At 41.1% G+C, this 25107-nt stretch overlaps 1 protein-coding gene and 1 long non-coding RNA gene across 8 annotated transcripts in view; one reads left to right on the top strand and one right to left on the bottom strand.

The window, feature by feature from the left end:
- CHD9 (chromodomain helicase DNA binding protein 9) overlaps positions 1–5195 on the bottom strand; it is an 87617-nt gene extending 82422 nt beyond the window's left edge. For 4 of the 7 annotated variants that reach the window (XM_086847599.1, XM_086847601.1, XM_086847600.1 and 1 more), the window contains exon 1: positions 5096–5172. The gene's annotated coding sequence lies outside the window, so the exon portion shown is untranslated. Of the gene's footprint in view, positions 1–4494; positions 4642–5095 lie in introns of those variants that run through there. The other 3 variants (XM_086847603.1, XM_086847604.1, XM_086847598.1) reach the window with 2 other exon arrangements.
- Positions 5196–5590: 395 nt separating this feature from the next.
- The window catches only part of LOC111934604 (uncharacterized), a 40703-nt gene continuing 21186 nt past the window's right edge, over positions 5591–25107 (top strand). The window contains exon 1 of the long non-coding RNA XR_015275384.1: positions 5591–6087. This is a non-coding gene — a long non-coding RNA (uncharacterized LOC111934604). The remainder of the gene's footprint in view (positions 6088–25107) is intronic.

Raw genomic sequence — 25107 nt, 5'->3', positions numbered from 1 at the left:
GTGAATTAATTCTTACAAACTTCCTAAAAACCTGTCTCTGAAGCTAAATTTAGGTTTAGCAAAGAAATAATTTGAAGAACTACATGCTGAAACCAGGAACATATTACATGGAGTCAAGCCCACTGTCTTATCCAACACTGTTTTTCATGTAGGTGGAAGCCATAACTATAGTAGCTTTCCTACAGGGTAATTGAAAACACAAATATATTGTACTGAATTCTTGAATTTCTGATAATACATGGAATATCAGATGGGCAGACTTTCATGGCATTACACAAATAAAGTCTTTCTGAAGCTTAGAAGTTTCTTCACTAGGGTGTTTAGTATCAAGTGTAATAAATCCATTTCTCTTCAAAAGCCATTTACAGAACAGATTTTGGAGGAATTCCTGAATTTCAGTGACCAGGATAAAAGACCAAACAAACCTTTTAGTACTGCTCATGAGGCACAGGGAAAAGTGCCCAAGAAAACACTGCAGACGGAAACAATTTGGTAACCAGAGTTACATTTTCTAATATGACTCAGATAAAGAACAAAGTCAAAATTGCTATTTGTCTCCAGAAAAATGATGGGAACATTTTTCCTTCTTCCTGCAAATTTTAGCTGTTGATTTAAGATTTAAACAAAAATATATCACTTACAAAGAGAACAATGCATGTACACTGCCAGCCTAAAGACATTAATATTTGGCAGTGCCTAGATAATCTGTATGAATGAAGTTGAACATTTCAACACATCTGCTCACTGACAGATGCCATATATTACCAATGAATTTCTGCTGAATTCTGACTTCTAAAAAAATTCTTCCTACCTTGTAACATTTTTCTTGCAGCTTAGAAAGTGAATGTAATGTCAAGTCAGTACTGAAAGGGGAACTTGGATCCAAGGTGTGTCCTAAAGTAGCCTTTTACTTGATCACTACAGCTCAACTCTAAGACGTAACAGAGACGTAACATCTGAATTCTACTACATACACATTTTGAAAGTACTCCTAAGGTCCTCTTGTTTCTGAAGTAAAGATAAATCTTCATTACTCACACTGTTAAAAATTTTTTAGAATTGGTCTTCTGAAAGTTTTCAACATTGCACTTACTCAAAAACATGGTTATTGTAAACCACATTATACTTTTTTCCTATTGCACTTCTAGAAAAAAAAATACTGCTTAAAAATTATCTCTCCTCCCTGCACTACCCTAAATATGAAAGTTGTGTGTTCAGCTCACTTTCACGTTTATGAACTGGTCAGATTAAATATGGGAATCTCACTGCTCCTTCAGCCAAAGCAAAAGCTGCAAATATTTTTCAGTTGCTGTTTTATCAGCAAAATAATCACTTCTTAGCACATCAATTTCTTTTGCTGAAGGAGAAAGAGAATACTTCAACAATATAATAATGTTAACTATCAGTTCTTGAAGGTTTGACTAAATAAACAGCTGGTTTCTCGATCACCAAGTCCCGTGTACTCAGATACTCCACATTCCTGAGGCGCCACTTCTGACTACAGGAAGAGCACTGGGAAATTGAATGGGAGCCCAAGTAAGTGTGAGATTTCAAAGTCTTCATTAAGCTCACAGCTCCATGGTTTGATAGAGCCAAGATCATTAAAGGAACAACTCTAGATAGGTCAGTGGAAGAATATGAAGTATTGACAAAATTAGGGTTATGAAAGAATCTGTGTGTGATGGGCTACCAGACTTCAGTTAAACACACACGTTTCAGCTGGATGATATACAAACACAAGTACCAAGCATTACTGAGAATTCTGTTCATATATAATGGTGGAAAGAAAGAGAATACTGCAATCCAGTGATGAATAGGATATGCCATTTGACACCAACCTAAATTGCATGAAAATTATCAAAGAAATATGATGATGCGGGTATTTGTGCAATTCTTTCTATAAGACTCATATAGGATAAAAAAATGCACTGTAAGGAATCTGAACCCATAAAATATATAAATTTCCAGCTTATTTTTGAAGTGTCTGAAGGATAAATATACCATAAATCTAGGAAATATTTTTATTGTAAAATACATTTTTTTAAAAAAAACCTTAGAAATAGCCCTAAAAACCAAGGGAGAACAAATGTGCATGTACTTACTTAACGGGTTTCAAAAAAAGGCAATTTTAAAGCAGTATACCAATCTTTTGGGTTTAATCTGCCTGCATCATTAACTTATCTCACTCATAAAAGGAAACTAATGAAAATTGTCTGGTTTGGGGGTTCTGGAGTCTCTCGGTAGTGGTTCATGTCATACATCTATTAGATAACACCACTATAAGAATACTTTTTAAAAACTACACTCTATTTTCATCAATATTTTTGCATAACTGAATTCTTGGACTAATCTTCAGGAGCATTTAGCATGAGCAGCTCATGTGAAATGGTAAGGTGCTGAGACTCCTCAAAATTCTTGTTCAAATTCCACTTCTTTTTACAGTAAAAATTATAGCTTTATTCTGAGTGTTATGAATTAGTATAGTTTCATCATGAAAAGCAGCATAAAGTTGTATAAATAGAACAATTTGGTTAAATACAAATAAGCTAGTTAGCACAAAGTAAACCAGCACAGATGCACTGTAACTACTTTGGTGCCTGCCCTTGTCATCTTATAAATGCAAAGTAAATTGATGCAGCTTACTCACTAACAGGGAAAGAAAAAAAGCTCCTTCACATTTACTTTAAGGTTAGAGAGTCCACAATGGCCCTTAACCACAGAGCTGCTGACACCTGAAGTTCACATCCTACCTTGCTTCCCACCAACTTCTCCATGTGCCCATGAGTTATGGGCAAAGGGCCTGGTACACTGATCCCTGAATTGGTTAACAATAAAAAACATGTATATTAAATTTTATTAAATTAAATTCAATGCTCTTTCATTTACAAAGTCTGGGCATTGAAGTCCAAGGCATTTTGGAAGCCTCATCTGACAGACGCAGGAAGAATTAAAAAGTCATTATCAGTTATAGGTATGAGGTGTTGAGGCTGTGTAGAAACTAGTAAACCCAAAAGCTATTAATTTCTACTCTTTAACAGTTCACGAAGTCTAAGATAGGAATAATTATTAACTGTAAAATATTTACCTTGTGAAACTAACAAAAAGTTGATCTGTGCAACAATTAAAATTCAGAGACAGGATAAAAATCCAGATTTTGCTCAAAAGTGACTTAATATTAATATTCTGCTTTGAATTATAAACATATGTATAACTGCACACAAATGATTACATGTCAAACAAGGTGAAATAATTATTTTTACCTCACACCTGCCAACTGGGAACTCGATGGTGTTGACTGATCCAGGTTTAAAAACAGTTGCAGTGAGCTCTCAGGAGGAGCCTAGTTCTCCAGAGAAAGGAGGGTTATTTCTTAAGGCTACTTCTTAAAGTCTCAAAAAATACACAAGAGAACTAGAAACCCTATCCGGTCGCACAAATTGCTACTTTGTCCCCCATGAGCACGGATTGTAACACTGAAGGGTTCAGCTCTCTTCTACATAATGGAGGGGGAGACCAAGCTGCATTTTCTCACATTGATGAAGTTAAATGGCTTTCATGAACTGAGGGAAGTTCTCAGCTGCTAAAGATTCAAGGCACTTATGATGGAACAGTGAGGACAGTAAACCATTTCTTACAAATTGAAAGTGTGTGCATCAACCTTGTTGTCAAAGCTATCCAGCCAAAATGAGAGCATTCAGAATCCTTTCCACCTAGTTTTTGTCCTCGTTCACAAAAACTTGTATGTAAAGAAGGAATGAAAAGGCTTTAGCCTTTCAGTGTGTTAAGCGTCAGTGGGAAATGTAATAATTTCTCCACTTCACTGGAATAAAGATGCATGCCATCTATCCAACCAGTGCCATCTACCTCAAAATCCTCTCCTTGTCATCCCCGGAGGAGGTCAGCTTGCAGCCCCTACCTGGAAAACGCCAGTCTATCAATTCTAACCCTGCACTTTGACAGCCGAATCCCCTTTTATGCCTCCACCCATGCAGTGGGAACCTGTGGCCATGAACCATCAGCTCTCCTCACCCCAGAAGGACAGCAGACTGCATGCCCATCTCCATCTCCCAGACACGCCTCACCCAGTGTCAACCCTCCCCTGTCACCTTTTTTCCCCTGCTTCCACGGATCCTGCTGTGGTCAATCCAAGCCAGTGGGCTGCCAAACTCAGCTCCTATTTTTCTTACTACTTCGCTTGCCCTGGGAAATTATATTAATTCCTCCCACTACCCACCTCTATTATCTTGTATGCTGAGAAGCCAGGTCTGCCATGCCCACTCTTCTGCCTGGGAGGCTCTGCATCCCTTCCCTGCCTCACACTCCCTTCCTAAACGACACAAGGTGGCTGGGGACATTCTTGCCCTCCCTACCTTCCTCCACCCAACCCTTTTCTCCCACTGCCACCTCGTCGGTGGGGGAGAGGGACATACAGCCTTTTCCTCTGACTTCCCTAAGGAGACCAGCCCTCTTCCCCTCGCCCTGCCATCTTCTTACCTGTAGGAGGGCAGGACGTTCACAGGCTCTCCCCCACCCCGCGACCCCGGGAAGGCCCAAACTTCGCCCCCACCCCTGGGCGCCGTGGCGGGGCCGCGGGTGGCGAGGACCACATCCCTGGGCGCCCCCGCCGCCTCCATCCTGCCCGCTCCACCCGCGCCGCCCCCGGGAAAAGCCTCGCCTCGCCGCCGCCCCCCTTCCTCCTCCCACCTCCGCCAGCGAGGTGTGAGGGGCCGGCGCGGAGCCCCGCGCCCGGCGGTGTCGGCGAGCGGCGGAAGCGGGCGGGGGCGGTGGCGGGGAGAGCCCGGGTGCCGAGCAGGCCGCGCCGCGACGACCCCGGCGACAGCAGGGGCGGGCAGGGCCGCCCGGTGTCTCCTGCACCTGGAGCGCGGCCTGCCCGTCCCTCCGCACGTACTCACCGCCCGGTGCGCCATTACGGAGCCGCCGCCGCTGCCCGGCAGGAGGCGGCGATGCCCCGCGCCTGTGACAGCTCCGCGCCGGGGCGGCCGCGGGCGGGCGCGGCGGCTTCCCCTCCCCCCCGCGGGGATTCCCCCCGTGTCCCCCCCCCTCCCGGGAGCCGGCGGACTTGGGCGGCACTCACCGTGCGGTGTCGCAGGCCGGCGGGCGGTGCGGGCGGTGCTCGGCGCTGGCCCCGCGCCGCTCCCCGCTCCTCCCCGCGGGCGCTGCGCGGGAGGGGCCCCGCGCGGGGGGAGCAGGGGGGCGAAGTTTCACTCGCTCCGCGCCGCGACCCCAGCGGCCCCAGCGAACCCGCGGGGACGGGCTGGGGGGCGCATTTGCATATTTGTCACCCCCGCGCTGATTGGCCGCCCGCGCGGGGGCCGCCGCCGCGCGCTGACACGGCGGCTCGGCTCGGGAGGGAGCGGCGTGAGGGGAGGAAGAGGCGGGCGGAGCGGGGACGGGGCGCGGGAAGGGGCGTGCGCGGGGCGGGGATGCGCGGGGGGCGGAGAGGGGACCCGGGAGCGTGCGAATTTCCTTCCCGAGACACCTTCGCCCTCCCGCCGCAGCCCCCGCGGGAGGGGCGGCCCTGGCGGGGCGGGGGCGGGCGGCGCGGAGCCGATGGAGCGGCGCGTGCGGCGGGCTGGGCACATCCAATATGGCCCCTGCGCCGGGAGAAGCCAATCCCGGGCGCGGTTACTCCGGAGGCTCCGGCGGAGGCCGGACCGGGATGCGGGGCAGGCCCCGGGCGGTGGCGGGAGGTGGAGGGGAGCGGGGATTTTCCCTGGGAAAGGGAAACTTCGGCGCTCCGGCGGGTTTTGGCGAGGCGCTCACGCAGCCGCTCGGGGCGCCCCGGCCGTGCCTCCGGAGGAGCGCGCCCAGCAGCGGGAATGCCGCCTTCGCCCTAAGAAATCACGGGGGCGCGTTTGACACCGGCGCTAGGAATAGTGCTTGTTAGCCAAGACTCTCCCTCCCTCTCTCCAGGCAGAGCCCGTGGGCTGGCAGCTCAGTTCGTCTGACCCAGCGGTGGCATCACCACGTCTTCCATTGAAAGCCAAGGGCTTGCTGGGAGAGCAAGGGGAATTCCCACCTGTTAAAGGCAAAGGTGGATGCCAGGCAGGACGAGTATAGCCTCAGGTACACTGTATCAAGCCACTTTGGAATACACTTCTTGAACATGCTAACATACGTTCCAACAAAGTTAACTGTAAACCTTTTCTTTTACATAATATTTTTTCAAACATTAAAATGAAATGCTTTAAACCACAAGTATTGACTTCAACATCAAAATTTAGACATAACCATTGCCAAAGACATTAAAAATGGCAATATAATATTGGCTTTTGCATTTCTGTATTGGCATTTACATGTTGCTATTGATCATAAGTATTTGGATATGGTACAATTTGTAACTCCTTTTAACTGCTTATTAGTGTAGCACAATCTATTAGTTTTGTACCATATAGCTTGTCAAAATAGTAATGTGATGAATATATTATATCTGTGTATGAACCGTAAAGCTTGTAGATGAATGGTGTGATGATGGTATTATATCATAGGCCTCAGCAAAACAGGAAGTATTAAAATGCTCCTGTGTAACTAAGGGAATGGTGTAAGGCAATTATGTTCCCTCCACATTTGCTGACCAACCTCTCCAAGTGATAGGATAACAGTGGCACAAACCAGAGCACTGGAGAAGAATTTAACTCCTTATCAGGGAGTGTGAAACAATAGGATGGAAACACAGGAAGAAATAAAATATATTGACCTAACCCACACGATGTTGTGCAAATAAGTCAGAGTGCAAAACCAAGCAAAAGAGTTCCTGAAACATCAAAAAGCTCACAAGAATGTTTGAATAATGTATGAAACACATGAATATGCATGCACGCAGTAATGTAACAGTACATAGATAACACTGTCTTAATCTGCCACTGTGTTCTTATAGCCAGAAACACCCCAGTGCTGGATATTGTCCCTTTTTATCCCCTTATTAAACTTTTAAAAATTCTAGAAAGTGAACTTGGTTTTTCACAGACACTTCAATATTATCTGAAAGAACTTTTTTTTTGCAGTGTCAAGCTGCAAAGTTGTTACAGGTCTCATTTCACTATACCAGGACAGCAGAGCAAAAAGCTCAAGGAGGGAGTTTCTAGCAGGGCTGAAATGAGAAACCTTATTGGGTCTTGCCTACAGCATTATCTACTATGACAAATAAGTAGAGAAAAAAAAGGAAAAGAACACTTTAGGTGATCAGTTACATAACTCTTGTGAACTGACCTGAAGACTAAATTAAGAATTCCAGGAATACAAGAAAATTCCCAGTCAGAGTTATTGGGTTTTGTGCCTGTGAGGACTACAGGCACAGAACCAGTCAGAAATCTCACCCTAGTCTTCCATTCCTTGCTAGCAGGGAACTAGGGATATACTTCTGATTCTCTCCAACCTATTGCTTCTATGGTTAGGATAGCATTTAAGGCCGATTTTGTCATTATATTGTCAGATTTGTCATGTATCTTATATGCTTAATTATATACTATAATTCATTAGTTGATTTCAGAATTTCTAGTTTCTCTATTGAGATTCTGTAGCTACAAGCATAAGGTAGGTTCTTACTCAGCATTAGTTTAGAAGACAGGTCTTTAAGCAAGCTACATCAATGTTTTAGCTTTACAGTACCTTTGTCTTGGTTTGAAAAGACAGGTGTCTGCTGAGGAAAGCAGGAACCTCCCTTGAAATAGAAAAATGTAAACCCCACCCCCCTCTAAATTATTATAATATTGAAATCAAGGGGCTCTCAGGAAAAGATATGGGAATGGGAATAACAGTTCTTTACTAGGAAAATTGAAAATGCAGTTGTATTAAAAAACCCACTGACAGAGCCAGAGTACAACCTGACACTGTTGGTCAGGGTGTTGGTAGCAGTCCCATTAAGTGGTGGCTGCAGTTCTCCTGGAGTGACAGACATGATTCTGTCGAAGCAATGATCCTGTAGAAGGGTGTAGTTTTCCTCTGAAGGTCCAGTGATTGTATAGATGGGTCCTGTACTCCTCTGGGAATCCAGAGGACAAAGGCTGCCTGTGGTGTTCAGTCTCAGATTATATCCAGGTAGGAATGCTTGGCTCCTCCCCTGGGTGGAGCATCTCCCAATGGGATGATGTAATTTTATCAGTCCTGCAGTGAGACTCAATGGCCCATTAACAGAAGATATCCCCCTGGAGTTATGAGGCATGGGTCATGGGAGAGATAAAGAAAACTGCCCCACCTGGTTTCATCAGCTAGTGCTAGAGTATGTACTTTTGGTTACATCTTGCATTGCAACCCAAGACAGTCTTTCTCCCTATCTCTCAATTTCTTCATCACAAGAACTTCAGTCTTCCTCTCAGACTATTCAGAAGACTATTGTTAATATTTATGCTAAACTTTCTGTGTTTACCTACTTCTTTTAGCCAGCCCTATTGATTTTTTCTTCCTAATTTCCTTTTCTCTCACTAGCAATTGAGTAAAACTTTAAAAAATAAATATAGCTGCTGTGTTGGGTTTGTTGTTTTTTTTAATCCTAATGGCTTCTAAATCAAAACCTTTATGTCTCTGCTCCACTAGCCCCCCTAAAGAAATAAGCAAGTACTTAAATGAAAAAAAAGTTGGCCTTCACCCTTTTATTAGAATTAGCCAGCCAGTGGTAGTACTTCCTTAATAAAGCTATCAACACCAGCAAAACACTGTGAAGTGCTCTCAGCTCTGGATAGTGTGAATGGCAGTGTCATACGTTGAGAGCACAAGCTTAGAATCATAAATCACGTGAATGACCAAAAATAGGATCATGTGATTGGTTATTCTGTTGCTCAAAAGGACATTGAAACTCATAAGCACTTAATGTTTGGATGAATCCTTTTAGAATTTAGAAAACAAATAGGTTACATAAATATACAGAATTAAATGGTGATTTTTATTTTAGGCTTCATTTTCTTGAACATGTCAGTGTCTCATCAGTGTTGGGAGATGGCTTTTACACAGTGATAATTTTTAGTTCCATCAAAACTTCTGATATTTTACATCACCACCCTGAAATCCTACTGTTGTTTCAAGCAATCCTAATTTTAACAGGTTTTATACATTTTATAGTATCTTTATTTTCTCAGCAGCATTGCTTCACAAGGTAATTATAAACAAGGACACTCATCCTTGATTCTTCTATAAGCATGGAATAAAATTTTGCAAGAACAGCTCTAACAGAGGAAATCAGTTGCTGTGCTTTTCTGTACTTTGGTTATCTATGGAAGTTACTGAAGAGGTACTGAGGTATCCAGGGCTCAAATGACACATTGAATCATTTAGGTAGGAAGTGACCCCTAATATCATTGAGTACAACCATTCCCCCAGCACTGCCTAGCCCACCACCAGCCCATGCTCCTCTATTCCACATCTACATGTCTTAAATCTCTCCAGGGATGGTGACTCCACCACTTCCCTGGGAATCCTGTTCCAATGCTTTATAACACTCAAACTTTTCCTAATCTCCAATCTAAACCTTCTCTGGCACAATTTGAGGCCATTTTCTCTTGTCCTATCACTTGTTACTAAGAAGAGACCTCCCCCGCCTGACTTACAACCTTCAGGTAGCTGGAGAGAGCAATCAAGTTCTTATTCAACTGAATGTGCTGCTGAGATTCTGCTGTTGCCACAGTGACTGCTTTGATCCTTCTCAGTAGCCATTCTGTGTGACTTGGGAAAGCAGAGAGCAGCTGAGTGCACAGATTGCTGTGTTGGACCAGCTCTCCCTGTCATTGCTGATGTGCTCTAAAAGCCTGGTCTGGATCTGGGATGCAGGAGAAGACCTGCAGTGCCACACAAAACAAGCCCTTGCTGAGACGTTCGGCTGCTCAGTGAATGCCTCTGCAGCCTGCAGCGTGAACAGGGAACACAACACTTTCTCCAGATAGCTTCTGGAGCTGTTAACAGCTCTGCAGGGCAAGGAGCTGTGCTCACATTTTGCCTCTGAATATATTCAAAGTCACATGTTCCCGTACGGTTCAAACTGGGGAGCTCTGCTTGTTTTGTTGTGCTGTTGTGTGGCAGTTTGTGGGTTTGTGTGGGCTGGAATGGACACTGGAACTCCTGCAGGGAGCAGCTATGCTGTGCACCTGCACATCTGAAACACTGCAGATGCAAAGGAAGTACCCAGAACCAGATGGTTTCTCTCATGTCCTAGCAGAGGCAGATGTAAACCAGGATATCATTATAAATCTTGTTAGATTATGACAAAATTTAATTATTTGACAGTTCTTGAGAACAATTGCATCCAAGGATATATAGATCAGAAAGAGAAGCTGGAATTCTGCATATAAACCTTTCATATTGTGGTAACTACAAATAAAGATGTGATTGCTAATTAAATGTGCAAATAATCTGCTTTTTAAAATGGAAAGCAGCTAGAATGTTCTGCTTGTACTATATCCTAAGAGTTTACCTGACAGCTGGGTACTACTGATGTAAATTCAATAAACCTGCAGTTAAGGCATCAAAATGCTAGTTTCTGAAACTATTTTCATTGCTGTTTCCTCAAACACCTAAATCTGTGTCTGCTTACCACAATGACAGCCACAAGTACACTGTTAATTGATGAAACCCTAATGATAGTACTGATATCTGTCATGAAATAGGAGGCATGAAAGGAGAGCATTTTAAAACTGAGCTTACTGAAAAATTATTTTTTACTGCATCACGTTCATTAAGAAACTTATAAAGCATAATTTTAGGGTAACTCCTGGCAGTGCCCAATTTTAGGTTTATCAAAAGTTTACTTCATTGTCTTTAGAAAGGACAGAAGTTTGTATTTTGATAGGCTAAGGTCAGTTTGTTAATGTAGGTGCAGAGATTTGGGGTTTAAAGTGTAGTCTGAAAGATCACTTTCAGAGAAGAAGAGTGGTACAGGACTTCCTCTAGACTCTTGTGTTAGGAAGAAAATAGCCATTTAAGCCCAGCTGCAGGTTTTGATGACTACGTGGAGCTCACATCACCATATCTCTCTGGTCTTCATAAGGCAGCACTGAGGCCTCACTGCAGTTTTCTGTGGTTTTAGTAGCGGGGAGTTTTCAGGAGAGAATGACATCAATTATAACTGTACAAACGTGTTTTTTTGCTGTTTCTGCAGTCTTTGAGGGGGAAGATGTGTGCTAATCTCTTTGTAAAGAGTTTGATGGGTGCATGTATGGGTGTTCAGCCTTTGAAGTGGGTCTTAATATCTGTACTAACTTCAAGCAGCATGTTTCTTGTAGAACCCGACCAGCCTGGCTCCTTAAAAAGACAAGTGGGTCTGCACAAGCCTGAACTTCTGAACTTTGGGGTAGAGTGACAGTTCAAGGGGGGAATATGGGGTAGGCAGTTTGGAAAGGCTGTACCTTCCTGGTACCTCAGCCAGTGGGGAAAGGAAAAGGGCAACGTGTGGCCGGGAGTTTGGGATGAAAGGAAGGTGAGCCCTCTGAAACCTCAAGAGAGAAAACCCCACGGGCGTGTGCCCTGGTGGACTCTCTCCCTTTATTCATATAAAGTTGCAGGACTCCTTTGTCTCGTTTGTGGTCGCTGGTTTTTCATCAGTAGAAGTTTGGTGAGGAGTGGAAAAAATCAATGTATTAACTAATTATGAATACTGGATAGCACAACATTTCAGAATAATTGAAAAGAGGTTTAGAAACACTTCAGGGAGTCTGAATGTACAAAACAGATGTAAGTTATTCATTTGTCAGTTGTACTGTACTAGGGACGGCATCCTTCTGAAGGAAAAGCAACTTAGATAGTCAAGAGTAATTGTAAACCATAAACAACAGACTTTGAGGGCTTGCCCATGTATCTCTACTAAACTTTTTGAGGCTGTAGCTTGGGCACTGCTTTCAGTCCACAGCTGGCTGTAAAACTAGGCAATATTGGGATCCCTTAAACTTGAGGGAAAACATAGAATATCCCCTTGGTTATCACAGTTTATTTAAGCACCTGCGAAAATTGAGCTGGAAATGCTGTCGTGCATAAAGAAGGCATCCATGTATCAGTTGTGAGCAGCTTATGAAGAAAATCCTTAAAACGTTCTGTTTTAGTTCAGTACTTGCGTGTGACAGGGAGGCAGAGCACGGCCGAGCAGTGACTGTGCCCGGTGCGCCCAGCCACTCGTTGTTCCTCCATGCAGAAAGGTCCTGCTGCCCTCCTGTGGTCTTGCCCATTTACACGGGCTTGCTCTGAAGCTGCTGGAACATCAATTTTCTTTTAAAGCTGAATTTCTAGCTGCCCGTAAAGTGAAAGATGCCTTTAATCTGTAGGAAAGAGCTAGTTACAGGATATGGAATGGTTTTTTTTGTGGTGAAATTGCCTTTGTGGATGACAGGAGAAGAGCAGATGTCACTTATCTCAAATTTTGTAAAGCTTTTCATCACATGTCCTGCAGTATTCATCTGTCCAAGTTAGGATTTCATGCCCTGAATGGGCAAATAATCAGATGAATGAAAAACTGGATGAACAAGCATGAGAAAGTGTTTAATACTCTATACAAATGCTGGTAACAGAAAAAATACCCCAGGGATCCATACTGAGACTAGTTCTGTTTAACAGCTCTATTAGCTGCTTAGAGAAGTTTGCAGGTGACAAGAAAATGGGGTAGGGCCAGGTGACATGCTGGATGACACGGCTGCCACTCAGATCTAGACAGGGCTGGCAGGGACATGCTTCCCTGAAGCTTGTTTTCTAATATCTGAACCCATTCTAGGAATCTGGTATCTCTTGTGTTATCTTGAACATATTGAGAAATTTTTTTTGTAAATCTAAATAATGAAATATGCCAAGCAAACTGGTTGACTCTTTGCTGAAAAATGTGGATTATAATTTTTTGCTTTACAAAATTTGTAGTGAAACTATAAACCCATGATTCAGTCTCTTGTCAGTGTTGGCTTCAATAAGTAAAACTCAAATTTCCATTGAGGTAATAGCCAAATAATCATGAAACTGAAAATGAGTTCATGAGTTCAATTTTTTATAATTCTCTTCTGTTAACTGAGACTAAAACTCACCTGGTACATTTGAAAAAAAAAAAAAAAATTCTTTTTTTGGTGCCAGTAATACAAATCATTTCTAAAGTGAACCTTCTTCCCTTTCCTTTTAGCTGAATACATGTAAATGAAAGGTTGTGTCAGTGCTTGTGTAAGAGAAATTTATTGCTGTGTAAACTTGGTCAGTACCATACAGCTTGTGCAAAAGGTTGTCTTGGGAGTTTCTGAGGTATGATGGAGTTAATTAATTGCTAATGTTATTGAATTCTGTAAATGGTGTAGCTGAGCACTTGATTACTGCAGCACATGTATTTCCACTTGCATCATCAGCTCTAGACCAGGAATTTCACTTGTCTGTACAGTGCCTCTCCAGAGTGACTCTGTGGGACTTCTGTGCCTGCCATAGGATTTGCAGTAGGATACTGATTTTAAGACTTCTGAACCAAAGAATTTTTGTATGTATGTGCCCCAGAGTATCTTCTCCTGAGGTCTGATTTGAGGTGAGCTCTGTGGGATTCAGCAGCCATTTGGCTAAAGTGCTCTTGGCAATCTTGAATGCTGTAAGAGCCACACAAACAGGCTGTGGCTGTTCTGCCCATCTGCAGGACTGACACTGTCCAGGAGGGAGTGAAGGCAGAACAGAGATGTGTCTGTCTGCCAGGGATTTTAGGAAGCCACAGGAGAGATGCATTGTTTTGTTGGTGTTTTGCAGTGGTTTGGACCTGTCTGCCTAAATTCAGTTGAAATAATTCTTTGAATCTGAGCCTAAACAAATGAAGATCCTTTGGACCTTGACTCTCTGGGTTGAAGTCAAATATTTAATATCTGCTTACTAGTGATTAGTTAATACGATAAGATGAACTTTTAAAGAGTTGCAAATGTTCTGACTTGCATTTCTAGTTCAGCTTCACTTCTCTAAAAGTTCTTTACCAGTCACAAACTGGAAGAATATGGTGAAATGAAAGTTAAAGGCCTTCATAATTGTTACCTGTGGAAACATCACTGAAGTAGTAATGTGCAGGCTAAATGTGTATGCAGTGGTTGTCTGCTCAATGATTGAGGATTACTGCATAAAGTAAACTAGATCTGTTCAAAGGAAATGAGAAATTTGAGTCTTAGCAAAACATTTCCTGGCAGATAACACACCATCACTTTTTAGAAAATGAATTCTACTGTGATTCCTGGGCAACAGAATCAACTGTGTGGTACTGTGTCACTTGTTTACTTTTCTATTGCTGCTATAAACTTTAGTAATTTTTCAGATATTTGTAACTGATCTTATATTTTCCAATGCTTTGTGATACTAAAATTGACCTTAGTATGAGACCTAACTGCTGACATTTAGTGAACTTCACTAAAGTTCACTTTTGTTATTCACAAAAAATGAGATCTTAAATGTTTATTCTACCTAACTAGATAAGCGAAACCTGTACATACTTTTATTACTATCTTCTAATGGTTCCCCACAGATATATAGGAATGAGGATTGCATTTTGGCTATACTGTTTTGATTGTTTAGCTGCTTTATTGCTTTTACTCTCCCTACTACTGACTGTTTTACTCTTTTTGTTTGTTTGTTTAATTCTTTTAATGGTTACTTTTTCCTCCAGTCCTTGTCAGTTGAGTTATTTAATGCCTAAATTGGAAGGCTACTTGAATTGTGTATGTGTGCACATGCACGGGGGTTTTTGGGTGTTGTTTTCTTTTTAAATTTTTGTTGAGTTTTTGTTTGTTCATTTGTTTTCAGTAGTGCTTAATAAGAAGGTGCCCCTTGATTATGGCTCTGAAGGGACTTGTTTTTGACTTCTGTTTGGAAGTTAGGAATAAAGAAATAACCTAAATGCTACTGAACTTAATAAAAAGGACAATACTTGTCTTTCACTTTTTCCTGTGAGCCTCTTTTATCAGTTTCAGAACAGTTAGATGTGTAAGTATGTATAAAGTGTATGCATACAGTGCTAGGCCTTCAGAAGAGACAGTTTGTAGTGCAAATTCTTCTAAACCTCATGACATCATTAAATCTACTTCTGCAAAAATGAGATTTGACTGCTCACAAGAGGGCACTGCAGCTTTACTTTTGTGCATGTTATTGTAAGCCATGAGATCTAGCAACAGAAAAGAAAATAATATTGTCATCTTCCAGTGTAATTTTAAACAAAGCTCTTACTGGTATAGATTGCCAGTTTGGTTTGGTTTGAGGTTTTTTTTTTTTGTGGGGTTTTCCGGGTTTTTTTAGCAGAATTTAAGATATTTGAAATAATACAGAAATTAGAGTTGGGAGCTTTGAATGAAATGTCCTTTTGTCACCTTCAGGGTCAGAGTATTATAGTTCATGATGACTGAGTGAGAGAAGTAAGATAAAGAAAGCTGTGATCTCATTCAAAAAAAGGGAAGACTGTCTGACCATAAAAAACTAATTTATTTACTTATCAAAGCCTTAAGTGTCATTAGACAGCACAGTAGGCAAGTCATCATGAGAGGAGTGTTCACTTAGTAAAGATTAATTATAGCCTCCAGCATATCAAGTTTATTATGTCCAATAAGTATGTCAAACAGCTGGAGGAACATGTTTGTCTTTACACTTGATAGCATTCTCTTGCCTCAAGGTCTGACTCCTGAAAGAATAATTAGTTGATGTGGGTGAATTGTTTCTAATTCTGCAAACTGCTTTTTGGCATGTATTTAATTCTGTGCTTTGAGTAAAACAAAATTAAGTATTGGATTGGATGCTGAAGTTGTGAATACATAACTTTAGTAGTGCATGGACTGTAAAGCACAGTGGGGTTCCTTCCTTCCTTCCTTCCTTCCTTCCTTCCTTCCTTCCTTCCTTCCTTCCTTCCTTCCTTCCTTCCTTCCTTCCTTCCTTCCTTCCTTCCTTCCTTCCTTCCTTCCTTCCTTCCTTCCTTCCTTCCTTCCTTCCTTCCTTCCTTCCTTCCTTCCTTCCTTCCTTCCTTCCTTCCTTCCTTCCTTCCTTCCTTCCTTCCTTCCTTCCTTCCTTCCTTCCTTCCTTCCTTCCTTCCTTCCTTCCTTCCTTCCTTCCTTCCTTCCTTCCTTCCTTCCTTCCTTCCTTCCTTCCTTCCTTCCTTCCTTCCTTCCTTCCTTCCTTCCTTCCTTCCTTCCTTCCTTCCTTCCTTCCTTCCTTCCTTCCTTCCTTCCTTCCTTCCTTCCTTCCTTCCTTCCTTCCTTCCTTCCTTCCTTCCTTCCTTCCTTCCTTCCTTCCTTCCTTCCTTCCTTCCTTCCTTCCTTCCTTCCTTCCTTCCTTCCTTCCTTCCTTCCTTCCTTCCTTCCTTCCTTCCTTCCTTCCTTCCTTCCTTCCTTCCTTCCTTCCTTCCTTCCTTCCTTCCTTCCTTCCTTCCTTCCTTCCTTCCTTCCTTCCTTCCTTCCTTCCTTCCTTCCTTCCTTCCTTCCTTCCTTCCTTCCTTCCTTCCTTCCTTCCTTCCTTCCTTCCTTCCTTCCTTCCTTCCTTCCTTCCTTCCTTCCTTCCTTCCTTCCTTCCTTCCTTCCTTCCTTCCTTCCTTCCTTCCTTCCTTCCTTCCTTCCTTCCTTCCTTCCTTCCTTCCTTCCTTCCTTCCTTCCTTCCTTCCTTCCTTCCTTCCTTCCTTCCTTCCTTCCTTCCTTCCTTCCTTCCTTCCTTCCTTCCTTCCTTCCTTCCTTCCTTCCTTCCTTCCTTCCTTCCTTCCTTCCTTCCTTCCTTCCTTCCTTCCTTCCTTCCTTCCTTCCTTCCTTCCTTCCTTCCTTCCTTCCTTCCTTCCTTCCTTCCTTCCTTCCTTCCTTCCTTCCTTCCTTCCTTCCTTCCTTCCTTCCTTCCTTCCTTCCTTCCTTCCTTCCTTCCTTCCTTCCTTCCTTCCTTCCTTCCTTCCTTCCTTCCTTCCTTCCTTCCTTCCTTCCTTCCTTCCTTCCTTCCTTCCTTCCTTCCTTCCTTCCTTCCTTCCTTCCTTCCTTCCTTCCTTCCTTCCTTCCTTCCTTCCTTCCTTCCTTCCTTCCTTCCTTCCTTCCTTCCTTCCTTCCTTCCTTCCTTCCTTCCTTCCTTCCTTCCTTCCTTCCTTCCTTCCTTCCTTCCTTCCTTCCTTCCTTCCTTCCTTCCTTCCTTCCTTCCTTCCTTCCTTCCTTCCTTCCTTCCTTCCTTCCTTCCTTCCTTCCTTCCTTCCTTCCTTCCTTCCTTCCTTCCTTCCTTCCTTCCTTCCTTCCTTCCTTCCTTCCTTCCTTCCTTCCTTCCTTCCTTCCTTCCTTCTTCTTGTATTGGTTACCTTTAATCCATGCATTTATTGTATTTAAGAAAAATAGATGAATAATTTTTGTTTTAGGATGTTTTTCCTCAGAGTAAGTGTGAAAGACGGGCAACTCACAAATTGTTGGGCTTTTAGTGTCTACCTGCTAAAGAAATTCTTACAACAAGCTGGCTTTACAATTTTCCATAGTGGTTCTTTCTCTTCTGAAATTACTTAACATTAAATGACATAAACACTTACAAACTCAGAAATGTAAAAGTCTGTGTCACTGAATAGACAAGGCAGGTTTGGAGCCACATTGCAAATATCTGAAGGGTGCATAAAAAACTATGAAGAAGAAAAAGTGGACTTAGACGTAAGTTATTATATGCTTTTGAAAAGCATATATACTATAGGATTATGAAGGGGGTGCAGGGAGCTGATAAAAGCAACAGGAAACACCCAAATGTACCATGAGGAAAAAAAGATTGCTACAACAAATGAGTAAGAAATGGTGTGTGGTGTTTCAGTAGAGTAAGGTACTGTAGTAGAGTAAGGAAAGCTTCTGATAACAGAATGAATTTAGGATCAATAGGACAGAATTTGGCTTAAAAATTTAAAATTGTTTTTTATACAGTGCTCTGCAGGTGATGTCAAAAAGAAAGATAATTTTTGTTTTAAAAAAGAACTTTGGATTGGTGAAAGGTAGGCACACTTTTGAATTTTGAGCAGCTAGAGCCATTTGGACAGATTTGCCATGATGTCATTTTGAAACAGAGGGAGAACAATAATTCTTAAATAGGAATGTCTAGATAAATAGTTCATCAAGAACAGATAATAATTGTGTTCCTAGCTGAGTCTTCTTGTTAGTGTTGTATGAATGCTGTCCATGGCAAAAGAGTGTGACTTACTGAATTTGATGTGATCCTATGTGGGAAGGAGTAAATTGCTCCAGTGTATTGCAGTTCCCTTACAAATCTAGGCAGTGACACTGCTGTGATCTATGTTGAGAGAACCAACCAGCCTGAATACCTTACTCCTTAACTTAGTCTGTGTGAAGAGCTGCCCAGGTACATGAGCTATGTGTGAAGAGCTGCAGTCATTTGTGCAAGGACTAAAGTGTTAATTTCAACTAATGAGCCTAGTTTACAAAAAGAGGCTCATGCTCTAGATTTCCAAGTTCTACTTCAGCAGCTTATCCCATGGTACTGTTTCACTCTTCAGTAGTTCTGCCTTTTCAGTCGTTGATTCACCTCTGTTTTGGGAGCATCTCCACAGCTCTTAAAAATGATACAAAATGAATTGCCAAGTCATTCTGCTTGGCTCAAAGAGCAAATAGAAATGAACAGATTGTCTGCCAAAATCAGGTTTCAGTGCTTTTTGGGATGAACATTTTGACCATGGTGTATTTTCTTAGTGAGTGTGTCACAATTTGTACAGTACTTTCAGTCTACTCATATATTATATGGCTTGTTTGGTCTATAGTGGCTGCTACTTTAACTGTAGTAGAAGAGATTGAGAACAAAAATCAAGAACATTTTCTGAAGATGTTTCATCGAGAGCAGCCTGTGTACTGAAACTTCAATTTTCTGGTTTCTATTCACAAGTTTGAGTATGGGACTCCATCTCATTAAGGAATAGGTGGATTTGGAACAGGTGAATCAACAACTGAGGGAGCTGACTTTGAATTTATGGTTTTTTTTGCAGAGTTAGTCTGATTCTGCACAGCTGAAAGGATTAAATTGTGTCAACAGCCTACTATAAAGTCTATTGGTCACATTATATCCAAACTCTCTACAAGATGCAGAATAATATGGTCCTCTCTGGTTAAAGGAAAACCATAACTTTCTAGCAGTACTGTGAAATCACTACTTCGTGACTCAGGGCAACTGGAGCTTTGTCCCAGAAATGACTTAAGTATTATGATCTCTGATTGAATCGTGACTGTGGTGATAGAAATTCTGTGTATTGTTGAAAAGCTACTGTGGACATGTTGGTTTTGAACTTGAGGCTGGAATGTCTGGCTTGACTTATTTTCAACAATTCCCGATGCTTCATAAGTGAAGCCCCTTCCATCCTGGAATACTCTGTTTATTGCAGTTGAGATCTGTCCCACTGGGGGCTTGGCAGGGCACTACACTATTTTTCTGTGTGTTTATCTGACACCTGGAGCATGCCACTAAAACACTGATTTTTTTCCCTGAACTTGTCATGGTCTCAGACTGAAAGCACTTCTTATGTGACTTCTACCATCCAAATCAGACATTTTTCAGCACCTTTATTTGCAAAATTTTGTTACATTTTATCTGTGGCTAAAATATGCCAATGTCCAAAATCACTCAGTAAAAAAAACAAACCACAAGCAACAAAAACCCAAATAAAAAACAAATAGCAAAAACTCCAGGTCAGTCTTTCTTTTAAAGAAACTGATAAGACATGATTATATACTGTTATAAAAATAAAACTTTAGGTTGCATTAAACCTACACTGGCTTTTCATCTGGCTTTCTCCTTGTTTTGCTCTGCAGTTTCTGATTCCTGAGGTACTGGATCAGGCTGTTGTTACTGTCTGTCATATCTTGCTGGAATGTGTAGAACTTTTATTCTCTCTCATCATAGTGGGATTCTTGTGAGATTTATAATGTGTATTAAGCAGAGGGTTTTTGTTTAGTCTTCAAGAGAACGATTTATTAAGTGTGAGCTGACCAAGTGTGTATACGTACAGCAAGCAATGTCACAAATTAGGTAACATCTTAGTTATTTTAGTTTTGCAAATAGGCAAAAACGTAAGACTCTCAGGATCTTTAGTATGTCATATTGTAGGCTTGCTATTTCTTTCTCCTTCACCTGGCAAATGGTAGAAATTTTGCATTTAACAATTCACTGCAATAGAGCCCTTACTGATGTTGAAAAAGCATGCACACAAATCTTAGAGGAACAACTCTTAGGAATTCTAAAAGCTTAGTTCTTAAACTTAGTTCAGTGGAATTTTCAAGTACTGTAACATATTTACTTTCTGTTTTTTCTTTCATCCAGCCAAACACAGATTGTGTTTTTAAAGAGAGAACAGATTGTCGTGGTTCCTTCTCCTTAGTGTACAGAAACACAGGCGTATTTGACAGCAGCAGAACAGCACGCTAGGATGGAGGCACAAAGATAGCTCGACAGAACATTCATCAGTATATGCTTTTTTATTCTTTTGAGTTAATAAATAGCAAGTAGACATTCCTTTAAGAGCATACTGCTAAATTAATCCTTTATATCTAAATGAAAAATAATTAGGAAATAGTATCTTTTCCTATTGCTATTCAGAGCTTAAAAACTATATACTTGACATGAATTTTATTAAAAAGTCTTTTAAGATTACTTAGCTGAGATAGGCAGACAGCTTCTTAAAGAAGCATAATAGACAATATTACAAGTCTTGTTTAGCCATTGAAATTTAAAAAAACCTGATAAATACAGGGGTGAAAGTATATACTTTATGTGCCATTGGAAGTTTTAACATGTCCTTTGTATTTTCATTGAAAATGCAGAGCACAGTACTGGGGAAGGAAGTAATATATTGAGTACACCCAAAAATTAAGTATCTTGATTGTCTACCTGCAAAATAACTAGAGTTTCTTCTTCCTGCCTGGAAATGCTTGACCAGTGGATCTGGCTGCTGGCTATCAAACACTAGGAGGTAACACACATAAAAACATTAGCTGAATGCATGCGAGAAGGTGAATCTCCAGATTATGTTGACGGACCTTGTCATCAGTGTGCAGTGCTGAGTAAATGTTGTCATTGGAGCAGGGGACAGCTCTTATTTTATCTTATGGAAATCTCTTCTAGACGTGCTAAGCAAACAGTGTCCATATCCTGCTTGCTGTGGGAAGATGTGGCTATTTGTACTACAAAATCTTTCCATGCAGGGGTTCAAACTGAAGATTTCTGGATTCTCTATAGGTTGAGTCTTCCTGCTCAAAACCAGTTGTAGGCCTAATATCCTACTATGTACTGTAGTCATGGCATGAAGTCAATAACGTATTCCTGTATGATTCATTGAAGTATCCTGAAATGTTTAAACATTGTATTTTGCTTTCCACTAGACCTGTATTTTTAGGGGTCACTTCTGCAAAAGCTTCTACTTTGTTACCTGTGCTAACGAGGAAAAACTCTTTCAGTTTAGCTGTTTGATTAAATGGTGTGGAGGCTTGCTTTGTATATTAGATAATTTGGTTTGAACAAGTATTTTTTAATCTTTTCAGTTACTGTGGCTTGTGACCTGCGTGGTTTAGTAGTTCACTTGGCTTTTATCTTTAGACTCTGCATGGAACTTGCTAGAAAAGGTTTGAGAGGTTTTCTTCTGGTTTTAGGGGAGATAGGTGAAAGCTCATCCATTCAAACTGGGAGATGCAAAGTCAAACAGACTGCTTTGTAGATGGTGTCTACTAGGCAGCCTTGAAATATTGGAGATGATGGACTAGTTATGAGATTAATTAGATGATCTCCTTTGCTGTCAGGAGAAATAAAGGATACAAAACCACTTAATTAGAACAGCACAATATAATGACTAATGTGTTTCAGTGAAGCCTTTTTTTTTTCTGCTTCCAGCATGCTTCTGTAGAAGTACTTGGCAAGTAATAATCTGTCTAATAAGTAGACAAAGGAAATAAGTTGTCTTTTAGTTCATTTACAAAAAGTGTCTTAGTTAATTTATTAAAAATTAGTGCAGTGGCCTACTGCATGGTTAAGCTTGGAATACTTTCTCATTTGTCTGGCTGTTATGTACTTCCAGTCTTGACGGGAAATAAGGGATGAAAAAACTAGTATTGTTGCTATGGGAACAATAACTTGGTGCAGTTGAATAGAAGTTGTTGCTGTTGGAGTTTGTAATACATCAGTACCTGGACTGTTGCCCAGGTGCCTAACCAGTGTGTAGCCAGACAGTAGTGGAGGGAGGTCAGAAACTCAGAGAATGGGGTGTAAGTATAATCAATAACAGCTTAAGCCATTCTCAAATACTCTTATGTTAAATGCTTCTGCATTTATTGTCAGTGGCTACTAATACAAACAGGGAATTAGTACTTCAGTTGAATGATTTCCTAATTTGTAGCAATCCATTTCGAAAATTTTCAACATTTTCAGGGATGTAATGAGGAATCTTTCAGAAAAAAAACATTGTCTTTCAAAAGATCAGGGAAGTAAATGTGTTAAATAGATGTTTTAAAGAAATGCCTGACCCTGAAGGCTGGCAAACATGGTTGGAATAGTGGGCAAAACTGAACTAAAAGCAGAATGCAGTGCGACCATAGTAGTCTTAAGTAGCAGAATAGTGTAATTACAAAGGCATCTCCTATCTTTAAATATTTAAGACAGTGTCATCTCTGAGCATGTCTTATATTTAACCTAAGATACTGTGATTAATCCTGGAAAATCATAGACACCAGGTGCAGGTCTTGTAGCTATCACAGGCTGTATAATACTGCATCATCAACATAGTATTCAGCTACCATCTAGTGGAGGATTTGAGATAGTGTTCTGAAAATGCAGACCAGTAACAACCCCAGAATAATTAGTACTTGTCCAGTTATTGCACTTTGAGGAACTGTTGAGGTTTTTGTTTGAATGTAGTCCTTATAAGTAAGACCATATTGGCTATTAAAGCCAACCTGAATTAAAAGGAGGAAGGATACTGAGGTGGATGAAGCATACAAATGGTGAAACACAGAAATACAGAATTGTATTCCTGGAGTTTTCTTCTAAAACCGAAAACTACCTATGTACTTTTATAGTTTGAATGCCTCCATCATCCAGTCTTGTACTTTCAAAATGGATATGCTGGGTTAAGTCAGTTCAGCAGATTAAAATGCTGAAGGCTCCGTGATTGTGTGGACCTCATTATTTGTCAACAGGAAAGACATGCCAGTAGCCAAGATATTTTCCTAAAGAAGATGTCATGAAACACTGATTTTGTGACTTAAATGAGTAAGTTGGATATTGTAAGTGAATTGACCAAACTATTTATCCCTCATGAATGGGTTAAGGAGTTCTATTAAAACTTGCATTGAACTTTGAAAGACTTGGACTCAAAGCCTTTAAAGCAAAAGAAACAAAACTATGAAGGTGTTACTGTTCATTTAAAATAGCTGGTAATTATATAGCAGTATCAATTATAATTCTGAAGATGTTTACGAGGTTGTACAGGCTTGCTAATTTGACAACATGCATTTTCCTCTTTTCAAGACACTGTTTCCTAGCACTGAGCTTTAGGATGTTTAAAATTTAGAATAGATTTTCTTGGCCAAGACAATTTTGAGTTACTCTGTTGGGGAAAAAATATTAATGAAGAACAAAAGTCTCAAAACTTTCCTTTTGTAACTTGCAGTAACCCATGGCTCTTAAATAGCTGGTGTTTGAGTGGCAGGATTAGTGAGTTGTTACAAAAACTAGAGATACTTGATCTTAACAGTTCAGCAGTGAAAGCTGTTTAGCTTGGAGTTCCTTTCCTTGTTCTTCATTCCTGCAATGCAGGGAGCCTTCTGTAGGCATCTACAAAAGAAGATAAATCTTTTCATTTACTGCTTAAGACCAAATGGGCTTCTATACCAGTAAGAGCACAAGAGTTATGGAATCTGTCCAGAAGCCTGGAGGACAGCCTGAGGAAGAAGAAAATAATTAAGACCCTGGCACAGAAACAACTGCTGATGCTATAAAGGACAGTGCATGTGACTGAACAGGCTGAAATTGGATATTGATGTGCTCAAATACGCACTGTAACTATGAAGTAAGCAACTTGTTTATTGGCATTTTGTGCTTGAAAGGATTGATCTTCGTGTTACTGACACTGGAGCTAAAGGCAGGTTTCATATTGGATCTTAAGGAAATCTGCATTGACAGACACTGCTGTGAGATCTGCTATCTCTGCTGATGAATTCACCACAAGAATACTGAAGGAAGCCTATGTAAGTTGCATAAGAAACTTACCATCAACATATCTTCCTGGGAACTTGGGCTGAATCTGAAGTCATCTCACAGAAATCAATGAGGCCCTAAATATTGGACATTACTGGTTTTACAACAAAACCTAAAATATTCGTTTATTTTTATATTTTAATTCTCTGACTATGAAACAATTTCTTTTGAAATTACTTTTAAGTATAAAACAGCAGTTGAAATCTGAAATTGGCAGCAAGATCCATGTGGTGGGCTTTTTTGGAATTAAGTTCTTTCCATCTTCACTTAAAAATACTTTTCATAATTAATTGAAATTCCAAGAAAGGTGGGTTTGATGAAGTGAAATTTTATGTCCATATCCTTCTTCTCTCCTAGCCTAGGACACTTAATGCCTACAAACATACTTGGTGAGTCCTATTACATTTTTCTAGAAGTGCTAATGACACTGAGATGAGCTCAGTTGGTTTGAGTGTGGTGCTAATGGTGCCAAGGTCGTGGGTTCCTTCCCCGTATTGGCCCTTCATAGACCTGATGATCCAACTGTGTCCCGTCCAGCTCAGACTGTTCAGTGATTCTGTAAATCTCTGGAGCAAAGGAATTTAGCTACTGGTTAAGATACTCTGCAGGCAAAGCCCACTGGAGGTCAGTGTTGTAAAAGGAATTGCAGGACTGATAGCTGTCCCACCTTAGGTAATCCTTGCTGAGGGCCAGCAGAGAAAAAAGAATGCAGAACACTAACCTTCCATAGCTTCCTTAAAATATGTAGCCTTTAAGATTGGTAGATTCAACTGTCAAGGCTTTGATTTAGCTTGTTTCCATTGTTCTGAATTGAAGGTTTTTAAGTCTTTCACCCAGTGCTAATATTTCATTATGCATTTTCTGTGGTCATTGTTGCTGTTGTGGAAGCAGGGCCTGTTGGGCACGTTTGGGCATCTGTAGCACTGTCATGGGGACTATTCTGAGACAGATTTTTTT

Source organism: Cyanistes caeruleus, chromosome 12 (assembly GCF_971803275.1).
Source record: "Cyanistes caeruleus chromosome 12, bCyaCae1.hap1.1, whole genome shotgun sequence".
Lineage (NCBI taxonomy): Eukaryota > Metazoa > Chordata > Aves > Passeriformes > Paridae > Cyanistes > Cyanistes caeruleus.
This window is presented reverse-complemented; position numbering and strand designations above follow the sequence as displayed.